This window comes from Hyperolius riggenbachi, chromosome 8, assembly GCF_040937935.1.
Source record: "Hyperolius riggenbachi isolate aHypRig1 chromosome 8, aHypRig1.pri, whole genome shotgun sequence".
Classification (NCBI taxonomy): domain Eukaryota; kingdom Metazoa; phylum Chordata; class Amphibia; order Anura; family Hyperoliidae; genus Hyperolius; species Hyperolius riggenbachi.
This window is the reverse complement of record NC_090653.1, coordinates 172,699,453-172,713,252: the sequence shown is the minus strand read 5'-3', so window position 1 is coordinate 172,713,252 and position 13,800 is coordinate 172,699,453.

The window sequence follows — 13,800 nt, the reverse complement described above, 5'->3', positions numbered from 1 at the left end:
ATCAGGCAAAATGTGCATAATAAAAGTAACCCCAATAAAATGCTTATAATCTGACAAAAGGGCATCCAGCTATACTAAAGTGCTATATTAGTCCCAGAATGGAGTGCACTCCTATCTTTTTATGGTATAATACAAAAGATATGGCTCTTTGATACAATTTAAAGTAGTCCGTGTACAGCTTGTATAACTGTAAATTTGCTGATCCATCAAAATAACATCAACACACAGCCATTAATGTCTGACCCACAGGCAACAAAAGTGAGTACAGTGAGCCAGATTCAAGATCAACAATATAACTATTGTTTACACACAAAAATTGATTGCCCCTTGTACTTCTTTTTTGTTGCCTAAGCCTGCCGTATGGTGAACTTGACTGTTAGGGTTGTGAGAATCTTGCTAAGAAAAATTGGGGATGATTCACTGCAAGAACAAACTTGTCTATTTCACTTGCTCATCCCCACTAGTCATAAACAGGTCAATTAAGGCCGTCTAGACGATTGATAATTATTCCATTAGAATTTGACTGGATAGTGATTGATCCTATCATGGCCGTTTCTACGGCCGTGCGGGGCGTGCCGCCGCCCGGGGCGCTGCTGGGAAGGGGGCGCTGTGATGGAGGGGGAGCTGCAGCTGCGGGGAGGGCAGCCCGACCTCTCCCTCCCTTCCTCTCCCCGGGCCGCCCTCCGTGCGATCCCCCCTCGGAGTGCAGAGTAATGCAGCAGGGAAGCGCTATGCAAAACTACTCACCTCGCTGGCTCCAAGCGCTGCTCTCTCGCCGCCAGTCTCCTCTCTGCCTACACGCTGATACACACACACGCTGCTTCCTGTTTAGCAGCGTGTGTGTGTATCAGCGTGTAGGCAGAGAGGAGACTGGCGGCGAGAGAGCAGCGCTTGGAGCCAGCGAGGTGAGTAGTTTTGCATAGCGCTTCCCTGCTGCATTACTCTGCACTCCGAGGGGGGATCGCACGGAGTGCGGCCCGGGGAGAGGAAGGGAGGGAGGGGTCGGGCTGCCCTCCCCGCGGCTGCGGCTCCCCCCTCCATCATGGGGGGCACCTACCTAACCTATACTGGGGCAGCTACCTATCTAACCTATCCTGGGGGGCACCTACCTATCTAACCTATCCTGGGGTGGCACCTACCTAATCTAACCTATCTGGGGGGCACCTACCTAATCTAAGCTATACTGGGGGCACCTACCTAATCTAACCTATACTGGGGGCACCTACCTATCTAACCTATCCTGGGGGGAACCTACCTATCTAACCTGGGGGGCAGCTACCTAATCTAACCTATACTGAGGGGGCAGCTACCTAATCTAACCTATACTGGGGGGCACCTACCTAATCTAACCTATACTGGGGAGCAGCTACCTATCTAACCTATACTGGGGGACAGCTACCTATCTAACCTATACTGGGGGCAGCTACCTATCCAACCTATACTGGGGGGCAGCTACCTATCTAACCTATACTGGGGGGCACCTACCTATCTAACCTATACTGGGGGGCACCTACCTATCTAACCTATACTGGGGGGCAGCTACCTATCTAACCTATACTGGGGGGCACCTACCTAACCTATACTGGGGGGCAGCTACCTATCTAACCTATAGTGGGAGCATTAACTTATCTAACCTGTATTGGGGTCACCTACTTACCTAACTAGTCTATACAGTTGACAACTATACTGGCTACCTATATTGGAGGCACCTACCTAACTAACCTATACTGGGGGCATCTACCTATCTTACCTATGCTGGGGGCAACTATTCTGGCTACCTATATTAGAGGCACCCACCTAGCTAACATGTACTGGGGGCACCTACCTATCTAACTTATACCGGGGACGCCTGCCTATCTAACCTATACTGTGGGCAACTATATTGGCTACCTATGCTGGAGGCACCTACCTGGCTAACCTATACCAGAGGCAACTATACTGGCTCACCTATGCCTGGCTACCTATACTGGGGGGACCTATAGCTGGCTACCTATACTGGGGTACCTATTCTGGGGGAATCTATACTGAGTGCAACTAGACCTGGCTAACCTACACTGAAGGGCACCCATACCTTGCTTCGAGGGGGGGCACAATTTTTACACCCTCGCCCTGGGTGCATTTTAGCCTAGAAACTGCACTGGATCCTATCACAGCATATGTATTATTTTGTTAGGTTTCAGCAGAACTCTATTAAGCTTCAATCAAACTGCAAGCGCTGTACTGCTCAGGGCAAATGCAGAGCAAAGTTATGGACCATTGATTCCCCCATCTCTCCTGTCCTGCCTTAATCCTACAGAGATTGTTAAACAGCACAAAATCGATTGATAGCCAATTGATTGGATATTTATGAGGAAGAGATTACTGGCAGATTCAATCAGGGATCAAAATCGATGTGTGAATAGCCGGCTTTAGATATTTTTTGCCAACTCGGGTGAAAAAATGAAGGCTAAGTTCAGCAACAACCAACTGGGAACATCACAAACAGAAGTCATAAGCTTTTGACTAGAGCAGATTGTCCTAAAGGGAGGTGGCATGGCATTACACTGTGTGTGCCTGTGTGTATAATTTCTTATCTCTGTATCTTTTGTTTTTTTCAGACTAAAGGGTTACTTAAGGACTATATGAACAAGGGCAAAAGTTTATGAGACCCCCTTGAGCTCCAGCGGCCTCAATCAATTGATTTGGTTGCCTGGTCGGTAATCCAGCACTGGTGGTGTGCATCAGCAATTCCACCCAGAAGTGTATATACAGTAGTTAGAGCTACTTAAGGACTACATTAACGGAGGTAATAAATCTTTAAAATGGACCCCTTACTTGGGTGATAAAACTAAAGGCTAATAAGTTCAGCAATGACCATAACCAACTGTGGACATCCCAAACAGAACTCGTAGGCTTATGAGCACATTGTCCAAATGATGTTGCTATTGTGGATAGGGATGTTTTTGCCTGGCACACTTCAATCTTACTTTGTTAGCAAGCTTCTCTTGTGTGAAGAGATTACATTCCAGCCCCCCCCCCCGTGTCTGACAGCTCTGAGCTAAGGGGAGGGGGAGTAACACTGTGTGTTCCTGTGTGTATGATTTCTTATCTCTGTAGCATTACTGCCGTAATCTTGGTTTTTACAGACTGAAAGGGTTACTTAAAGAGAACCTGAGCTGAAAATAAAAAGTCAAAATAACCATACACAGGTCATACTTAAAGAGGAACTCCAGTGAAAATAATGTAGTAAAAAAGTGCTTCATTTTTTACCATAATTATGTATAAATGATTTAGTCAGTGTTTGCTCATTGTGTTCCTCTCCCCGATTTACATTCTGACATTTATTACTTGGTGACATTTTTACTGTGGGCAGGTTATGTAGCTGCTCCTAGCTGTTTTGGCTGTTAGAGACAGCTGTAAACAGCTAATTCCTGTCTGTGAACATTGTTACATTGTGGCAGTTCCGCGGTACTCAGAGCTTCTTGTGGGAGGGGTTTCAGCACAAAATCAGTCATACAGCGCCCCCTGATGGTCTGTTTGTGAAAATCATTATATTTCTCATGTAAAAGGGGGTATCAGCTACTGATTGGGATAAAGTTCAATTCTAGTTTGGAGTTTCTCTTTAACTCCTGTATAGTCTACTCCTCAATCTCTTTCTGCTCTCCTGCGTCCCATTTGTCCAATGTGATCAATGGAATTCTCTGTCCACCATTTTAAAAATGGCCATTACCCCCTAACAGCTTTCTGGTCAGTACACTGTTAAACTGTAATATCACCCACTTGAGCCATAGGGAAACATGGACTTTAAATTGTACATTCAGTTGTAACAACAGCTGCTGATATATAACTAACAGCAACTGGTATATATCAGTTCTGACAAAATATTGTCAGAACTGGAGGGGATCATTGTAAGAAGAAAATGGTGAGCTTCTGAGAGGAACTGACAGTGAGGTTAGTATGCAATATTCATTTGCAGCTACGTCATGTGTTTATTTTAAATAATTTTTCCCGCTTCAGGTTCCCTTTAAGGACTATATGAACAGGGGTAATAAATGTTTATGGGGCCCACTTGACCTCTTGTGGCCGCAATCAATTGATTTTATTGCCTGGTCGGTAATCCACGACTGGTGGAGTGCATCAGCAATGCCACCCAGAAGTGTATATAAAATACATACAAATAGCAAAAATATTCGAGTAAAAATAGGAGGGAAAGTCCAAGGTGGAATGTGCCAGTAATGCTGCTCTAGTCTGTGGCCCAGGAAGCAGTAGTAAGGTAGACAATCATGGGTGTAGCAATCACCCCTGTGATGCCTGCCATCGCAGGGGGGCCCAGAGGCTCTGGGGGCCCCTCCTCCTCCCTCTGCCCACTGCAAGTGTAGCAAATTAGCAAACAAAACCTCCCTGTTTGCTCACAAAAACCGTGTGCAGGAGCGTGTGCAATTTTCTTCTGCTTTTAGACGCTGCTTAACAGCAGAACACTCGCTACTGCCATTTTCCAGCTCCCGATCACATGACCTGCATGGGATTCTGGAACCAAGAGGGCCCCCTGCTATCAGTTTTGCAGGGGAGTCCTGTTAATTCTAGTTACGCCCCTGTAGACAATATTGCTAGTTTGCTGCATGAACTGGATGAAAAGAATGCCACCCATCAATCTTACAGTATAAGATTGATGGGTGGCATTCAATCTTTTTAACATAATCCCTATATTTTAGGTTCTCAAAAGTAACTGGACAAATTAAATAATTGGAAATCAAATGTTCATTTCTAATGCTTGGTTAAAAACCCTTTGCTGGCAATGACAGCTTAAAATCTTGAACTCATCTCATGGACATCATCAGATGGTGGGTTTTAGAGCCGGGACAAGGTCAAGGTGAGACACCAAAGTGCACCCCTCCATTCCTCCCACCCCGGCCGTCACACACTGATTGCTGTTAGACTAAGAGGTGCCCCAGCCCCCCCCCCCCCCCCCCCCCAACTGGGTCTTCTCCTTTGTAATGCTCTGCCAGGCCTTTACTGCAGCTGCTTTCCTTGCTGTTTGTTTGTGGGCCTTTCTGTCCAAAGTTTAGTCTTCAACAAGTGAAATGCATGCCCAATTGGATTAAGATCAGGTGACAGACTTGGTCATTTAAGAATTGTCCACTTCTTTGCTTTAATAAACTCCTGGGTTGTTTTGGTTGTATCTTATAGGCTATTGTCCATCTGTATCATGAAATGCTGCCCTATCAATTTAGCTGGATGTGAGCAGACGGTATGTCCCTGAACATCTCAGAATTCATTTGGCTGCTTATGTGCTGTGTCACATCATCAATAAACACAGTGTCCCAGTGCCACTGGCAGCCATGCATGCCCAAGCCATCACATTGCCTCCAACATGTTTTACAGATGATGTAGTATGATTTTGATAATGAGCTGTTCCACGCCTTCTCCATTTTTTTTTACTTGTCATAATTCTTTAGCAAAGTCCAATTTTGCCTTTCTATTCTTGAGGCTTATGAGTGGCTTGCACTTTGCACTGCACCCTCTGTATTTACTTTCATGCAGTCTTCTCTTTATGGTAGACTTGTATGTCGATAAGCCTACCTCTTGGAGAGTGTTGCTTGGCTGTTGTGAGGGGTTTTCTCTTCACCATGAAAATGATTCTGTGATCTTGTAAAACAAGGAAGAAAAAGTTTTGCGTCCTATTGGACGCTTGGTCATGCTGTGTTCCACTACTAGTGTATAAAATTGGAAGAAAGCAGCGTGACCAAGCATCCAGCAGGACGCGAAACGACCACCACCCTCTCCACCTCTGTGCCCGCCATCCCAACTTCACTCCTACGCCTGCCCTAGTTGCCTGAATGTCGGCAATAAACTAGGAGCCCCTTACATGCATGGTGTATGGATCGTTCAATGGATATAATAACCTACGCTGAATAAGGATGGTTGGTGCATGCACTTTTTCTTCCTTGTTTTACAAGATTGTATGCTTCCTTCTGTTCCAGACAAGTGGAGCACACGTCCAGCAAATTTATCCACAGCGCTACATGATTGGTGAGATAAAATATACAGCCTTTGTTGAACACTTTGTACGCTGCAAGTATATTTTTGATTCTTTGAGGAGTGCCACACATTACTTTTTGCCTTATACACAGAATGATTCTGCGATCACCCACCACTGTTGATTTTTGTGGACATCGAGGTCTCTTTGCATTGCTAAGTTCACCAGTGCTTGCTTTCTTTCACAGGCTGTACCAAACTGTAGATTTGTTAACACTCATAATATTGTAGCAGTTGCTCTGATGGTTTTTTTGTTGTTGTTTTTGCAGCTTAAGGATGGTGTAATGATCGCTGCTGCAGCAGGTATTGCTGGAAGCAGTAGTGCTGCAGCTCAGGCAGTTCTGATCTATTTCCATGCAAGCTGCATAGCTTTGTCTGCCTTTCCCTGCTGTCAGCTTGTGACTGATTATCATTCACCTGTGTGGGAATCTGCATGTCTGCTCCCATTGGATGACCTCAGTATAAAGATCTGCTTCCTGCAGGGTTTCCTTGGGTTTTCATAGCTTCAGTTCAAGCCTGTCTTGCTGTCGCTTTAGCCCCCGATCGTGTTTCTTGTTATAAAGATACTTTGCTGGTCTTTGCATCATATATTGGTTCATTGCCAATATATATATGCATACCAGCACGTTTATTATTTTCCTTGTATTCGTGTTACGTTGATACATTAGTGTCGCTGATATATACGTACATGAACTGTTTATATCCTGTGTGCAGTTAGTCAGCTTTCCAGCACGTTTTGGTAGTTTGCGCGTACCGTGAGCACCCGTGCTGAGCTAGTATCCTGCTCCTGGTCCTGTTCGTGGATTGCGTTCATCTCTGCGAGGAGATAACGAATCCTTCTGAATCCTGTCCTGTTACCGGTTGTGGATTGCGTTCATCTCTGCGAAGAGATAACGAATCCTTCTGAATCCTGTTCTGTTACCGTTGTGGATTGCGTTCATCTCTGCGAAGAGATAGCGAATCCTTCTGAGTCCTGTTCCCTGTATTACTCTAGTCCTAGTCAGCGTTCCTGCTTATCACCTTCATCGCTCCACAATATGGTATGTTAACTAATTTTTGACTACAACACAGTGTCCAATGTGAGTTTACTTTCACTGCTGCAATAAAACACGGATTATTCAAGACGGAAGGTGCACGTATTTCTTCTCTCCACTATTAAAAATATACAGCCTTTGTTGAACACTTTGTACGCTGCAAGTATATTTTTGATTCTTTGAGGAGTGCCACACATTACTTTTTGCCTTATACACAGAATGATTCTGCGATCACCCACCACTGTTGATTTTTGTGGACATCGAGGTCTCTTTGCATTGCTAAGTTCACCAGTGCTTGCTTTCTTTCACAGGCTGTACCAAACTGTAGATTTGTTAACACTCATAATATTGTAGCAGTTGCTCTGATGGTTTTTTTGTTGTTGTTTTTGCAGCTTAAGGATGGTGTAATGATCGCTGCTGCAGCAGGTATTGCTGGAAGCAGTAGTGCTGCAGCTCAGGCAGTTCTGATCTATTTCCATGCAAGCTGCATAGCTTTGTCTGCCTTTCCCTGCTGTCAGCTTGTGACTGATTATCATTCACCTGTGTGGGAATCTGCATGTCTGCTCCCATTGGATGACCTCAGTATAAAGATCTGCTTCCTGCAGGGTTTCCTTGGGTTTTCATAGCTTCAGTTCAAGCCTGTCTTGCTGTCGCTTTAGCCCCCGATCGTGTTTCTTGTTATAAAGATACTTTGCTGGTCTTTGCATCATATATTGGTTCATTGCCAATATATATATGCATACCAGCACGTTTATTATTTTCCTTGTATTCGTGTTACGTTGATACATTAGTGTCGCTGATATATACGTACATGAACTGTTTATATCCTGTGTGCAGTTAGTCAGCTTTCCAGCACGTTTTGGTAGTTTGCGCGTACCGTGAGCACCCGTGCTGAGCTAGTATCCTGCTCCTGGTCCTGTTCGTGGATTGCGTTCATCTCTGCGAGGAGATAACGAATCCTTCTGAATCCTGTCCTGTTACCGGTTGTGGATTGCGTTCATCTCTGCGAAGAGATAACGAATCCTTCTGAATCCTGTTCTGTTACCGTTGTGGATTGCGTTCATCTCTGCGAAGAGATAGCGAATCCTTCTGAGTCCTGTTCCCTGTATTACTCTAGTCCTAGTCAGCGTTCCTGCTTATGTCATATATCGGTTCATTGCCGATATATACATATGTTAGTCAGACATTACAAATAGTTTCATTGATAGCTGTAATTGTAATACGCTAGGAAAACATACTTATTGTATATTTGTCTGTGTTACGTTCATCTATCTTGATCCTGCTATTTCCTGACTATCCTGTCCTGTCTTTGTGAGGCACGCCATCGCTGCAATCGCATTGGCTGCCTCATTCCAGTCTGTGTTATTGTGGACGCTTGCTGTCACTAAGTAGTGGCTAGTTAAACAAGCGTTCATTCTGTCTACCTGTCCTGATCTCCTCAGTTCTGGTTTATGCGCTCAGCGCTGCTTTGCGCTGAGACGTTATAACGAAAGCATTGTTTGTGGCTGTCAGATCTGCACCGGCTCTGTGCGCCACAATCTCCTATTGGAGTCAGTCCTCCCCTCCACTATACTAGGGATAGCCTGTTTCCTTGTGCTAGTGTGTGTACCTCCTCCACGCCAGCTCATGCGTTGCATGCTGACTGTGGAGAATACACCACCAAGCCTTACAGATGGCTTCTTTCACCAGCTTGGACAGCTGCTTTGAACGCATGTTATCTGTTAACAGCAAAATCTTCCACATGCAAGCAATGCTCCTCAAATCAACTCAAGGCCTTTTATCCTCTTAATTGCTGAAGCCATAACAACGGAATTGCCCACATTTGCCCATGAAATAGGCTTTGGGGCCATTGTTCAATTAGTTTTGTGCCTCTGAAATGAAAGGATTTTGTTAAAAAATGCTTTTATTTCCTCACATTTTTATGCAATCGTTTTGTTAACCCCTCTGAATTAAAGCAGAAAGTCTGCATTTGAACTGCATTTGAGTTGTTTCATCTAAAATTCATTTCAGTAATGTATAAAACCAAAATCAGAAAAAAAGTTGTCTTTCTCCAAATATTTATTGACCTAACTGTATTCTGCTATAGTCACTAAGAATCTAAAAGTTATAAATTTACTTTCTGTGTCCTTGTCCTGCAATTTACTACTCCAGTCAACCAGACTTATTGAATGACTGAGCGCAGGTACATGAAACATAGGCCCATATACAATTTTACTAGTGACATAACAATAGGGGCTGCAGCAGAGGTGGCCTTAGAGCATGCGGGTCCTGAGGCCTAGAGCCATAAGTGTAGGCCATATACGTTACTGTACCACCATGCCCACGGGCTTGTCCGCCTCTAATGCAGTACACCTTATAGTTTTCCAAATCCGGATACCTATCTGCGGATAGTTGGGCACATAATGCGGATATCTGCGGATATCCGCGGATATCCAGGGAGATCCGGATTAGAGATGGCCCGAACGGTTCGCCGGCGAACGGTTCCATGCGAACTTTCCCAGAAGTTTCCATGCGAACGCAAACTTTCCCGGAAGTTCGGTTCACACCCATAGTGCACCATTAGGGTCAACTTTGACCCTCTACATCACAGTCAGCAGGCCCGTTATAGCCAATCTCCTGGAGCCACCCCACCCATTCTATAAGGCAGGCAGTGCCAGCCATTATAGTCGTTCATGTCCCTGTAGTAATTAGTGAAGGGAAAGCTGCTGGTAGACTGTCATAGGGAAAGATTAGTTGGGCTCTTGTAAGCTTGTTAGCTTGCTCCTGGCTGATTGTTATTCCTAAAAAAGCACCCCACAACAGCTCTTTTGAGAGCTAATCTTGTTCTTGTGGTTTTTTTTTTACCTTGCTCCCTCCCCCACCCTCTCCCCTCTCCCTCCTCCCTATTCAACAGTTGTCCAAAGAGAACCCCAGATAGCCATTTAGCAACAACTGCATACACAGTCTCTGTGGCACAATCAGTTAGCACATTTGGCTGTTAACTGAAAGGTTGGTGGCTCAAGCCCACCCAGGGATGGCCTTGCCTTTTGTGTTCAACAGTTGTCCGAAGAGAACCCCAGATAGCCGTTTAGCAGCCACTACATACACAGTCTGTGTGGCACAATAAGTTAGCACATTTGGCTGTTAACTAAAAGGTTGGTGGTTCAAGCCCACCCAGGGACGGCCTTGACTTTTGTGTTCAACAGTTGTCCGAAGAGAATCCCAGATAGCCATTTAGCAGCAGCTACAAACACAATCTCTGTGGCACAATTGGTTAGCGCATTTGGCTGTTAACCAAAAGGTTGGTGGTTCAAGCCCACCCAGGGACGGCCTTGCCTTTTGTGTTTAACAGTTGTCCGAAAAGAACCCCAGATAGCCATTTAGCAGCAAATACATACACAGTCTGTGTGGCACAATCAGTTAGCACATTTGGCTGTTAACCAAAAGGTTGGTGGTTCAAGCCCACCCAGGGACGGCCTTGCCTTTTGTGTTCAACAGTTGTCCAAAGAGAACCCCAGATAGCCATTTAGCAGCAACTAAATACACAGTCTCTGTAGCACAATTGGTTTGCGCATTTGGCTGTTAACCGAAAGGTTGGTGGTTTAAGCCCACCCAGGGACAGCTTTGTATTTTGTGAAGGGAACTAATGTACCCTTCTTAAACTTGAAGATTGTATACAAATGTAAGAAGACTACAGAGTGGCGCAGCGGAAGTGTGCTGGGCCCATAACCCAGAGGTTGATGGTTTGAAACCGTCCTCTGCTAGGTATGATTTCATTTTTGCACCTCGCTTTATCGCATGGGCAAAAAACGTTTTCCATAGCCCTGTAAGAGAAAGTGTAATAAGGGCCCTGCCGTAACAGATATTACGGTAGCTAAGACTACTCCTGGGCCTTTCTTGTACTTGAAGAGATGAGTGAAATGGCTGTAATGTTAGTTGACCTGTGTTCGAATCCTGGCCAATGGTGGTATAGTGGCGAGCATAGCTGCCTTCAAAGCAGTTGACCTGGGTTTGATTCCTGGCCAATGTATGTGAGCTTGCTTTTGACAGCCTACAAATCCCTGGAAGACAAAATCAGAGAGAGAGAGAGAGAGGGAGGAAGGGGATTACACTCCCTGATTGATGTATACACATGCAAGATGTGTGAAAGCACTTTAGGCCTGCGATTTAGCATTCAATGTGATTTCTGCCCTTAAAACGATGCTTTGCATCAAATCCAGATTTTTTCCCAGGTCTTTTGGCATGTATTCCACTCCGCCATGTCCTCCTCCAGGTGTTAGACCCCTTGAAACATCTTTTTCATCACTTTTGTGTCCAGCATAATTTTTCTAGTTTTCCAAGTTCGCCTCCCCATTGAAGTCTATTGCGGTTGGCGAAAGTTCACGCGAACTGAACTCTTGCGGAAGTTCGCAAACCGAAAATCGGAGGTTCGGGCCATCTCTAATCCGGATCCAAAATACTGTAACTAAGGTGATGACTTCCTGGAGCCAATCAGAGGGCTCCCAGCAGAAGCCCTAGCAACCAATCACAGAGGGGAACCCTGGCCGGCACCACCTGACCTCATTGAGCCAATCAGAGGCCTCCCAGCCTAAACCCTGACACCCGATCACAGAAAGGAACACTGGCCAGCCCCCCTGTATAATAAGGAGGGCTGCCATGATGAGACAGATCGTCCTGGCTTGCTGAATGCACACTGAGAGACATGCTCCAGTGCTGGTGCCCTACAAAGGGCTGTACACAGTTATAAACCTAAAGCTGTTCATTGATTAGTTATTAGTTATAGTTAAATCATTAATTAGCTTGACTGATGTCTCATAGTGTGACAGTTAGAGTGTGTGCTGCTGTGCTGCTGGGCCAAAGGCTGTACACAGTGATAAGCTGTTCTGTGAGTTTAGGCATGATAAGAAGAAACTCGCGCGAATTTTCCGCGTGCAATCGTGCGGCGCACGGTGCAGCGTGTGCAATGCGCCATTAAACCCTATGGGCGCTGCGCACGGAATTGCGCGATTGCGCGCGCAAAGCGGGACTTTGCGCGCAATAAAGAGCACAAATCGGTGCTAACTCAGCGGTGCAAAGCTTATCATGCCTAAAGTCTTTTAGGCGTGATAACTGAGTTATCACCGCTTTGTGAATCAGGCCCATAGAGTGTGTGCTGTAGTGCTGCTGCAGCTGCAGCTGCAATGTGTCTGTGCTGTGCACACACCAGGCCAGCTGCTGCCTGCCACATGTAAACACGTGCAAAGTGCCACATGCAAAGTGCAAATACATGCAAAGTGCCACGTGCAAAGTGCCACATGCAAACACGTGCAAACTGCCACATGCAAAGTGCAACGTGCAAACACGTGCAAAGTGCCATGTGCAAACACGTGCAAAGTGCCAAGTGCAAAGTGCCACATGCAAAGTGCAAAGTGCCACGTGCAAACACGTGCAAAGTGCAAACACGTGCAAAGTGCAAAGTGCCACATGCAAAGTGCCATGTGCAAAGTGACATGTGCAAAGTGCCACTTTGCACATGGCACTTTGCACATGGCACTTTGCACGTGGCACTTTGCACTTTGCACGTGTTTGCACTTGGCACTTTGCATGTGTTTGCACTTGGCACTTTGCACGTGACACTTTGCGCTTTGCATGTGTTTGCACTTTGCACGTGTTTGCACATGACTCTTTGCACTTTGCACGTGTTTGCACGTGGCACTTTGCACTTTACACGTGTTTGCACGTGGCACTTTGCACTTTACACGTGTTTGCACTTGGCACTTTGCACGTGGCACTTTGCACGTGTTTGCACATGGCACTTTGCACATGGCACTTTGCACGTGGCACTTTGCACTTTGCTCGTGTTTGCACTTTGCACTTTGCACGTGGCACTTTGCACTTTGCATGTGTTAGCACGTGGCACTTTGCACGTGGCACTTTGCACTTTGCATGTGTTTGCACGTGACTCTTTGCACTTTGCACATGGCACTTTGCACTTTACACGTGTTTGCACGTGACTCTTTGCACTTTACATGTGGCACTTTGCACTTTACACGTGTTTGCACGTGGCACTTTGCACTTGCCACTTTGCACTTGGCACTTTGCACGTGTTTGCACGTGGCACTTTGCACTTTGCACGTGTTTGCACGTGGCACTTTGCACTTGGCACTTTGCACGTGGCACTTTGCACTTTACACGTGTTTGCACGTGGCACTTTGCACTTGGCACTTTGCACTTGGCACTTTGCACGTGTTTGCACGTGGCACTTTGCACTTTGCACGTGTTTGCACGTGGCACTTTGCACGTGGCACTTTGCACTTTGCACGTGTTTGCACATGGCACTTTGCACTTGGCACTTTGCACGTGGCACTTTGCACGTGGCACTTTGCACTTTGCACGTCTTTGCACTTGGCACTTCGCATGTGGCACTTTGCACTTTGCACGTGGCACTTTGCACGTGGCACTTTGCACGTGGCACTTTGCACTTTGCACGTGTTTGCATGTGCCACTTTGCACTTGGCAGTTTGCACATGGCACTTTGCACGTGTTTTGCACGTGGCACTTGGCACTTTGTACATGGCACTTTGCACTTTGCACGTGTTTGCATGTGGCACTTGGCACTTGGCACATTGCACGTTGGACTTTGGACACAATGTGGGCTGCACGACCGCTGTCTGAAACCTAGGCCTGATGTTAATTGACAGCCTTTTTTTTTGTTTTTTGTGGGATTTTTAAGTCCCCACATCATCAATTATTGTTTCCCTTTAAAAAATAATGATGCTACATGCCTTATTTA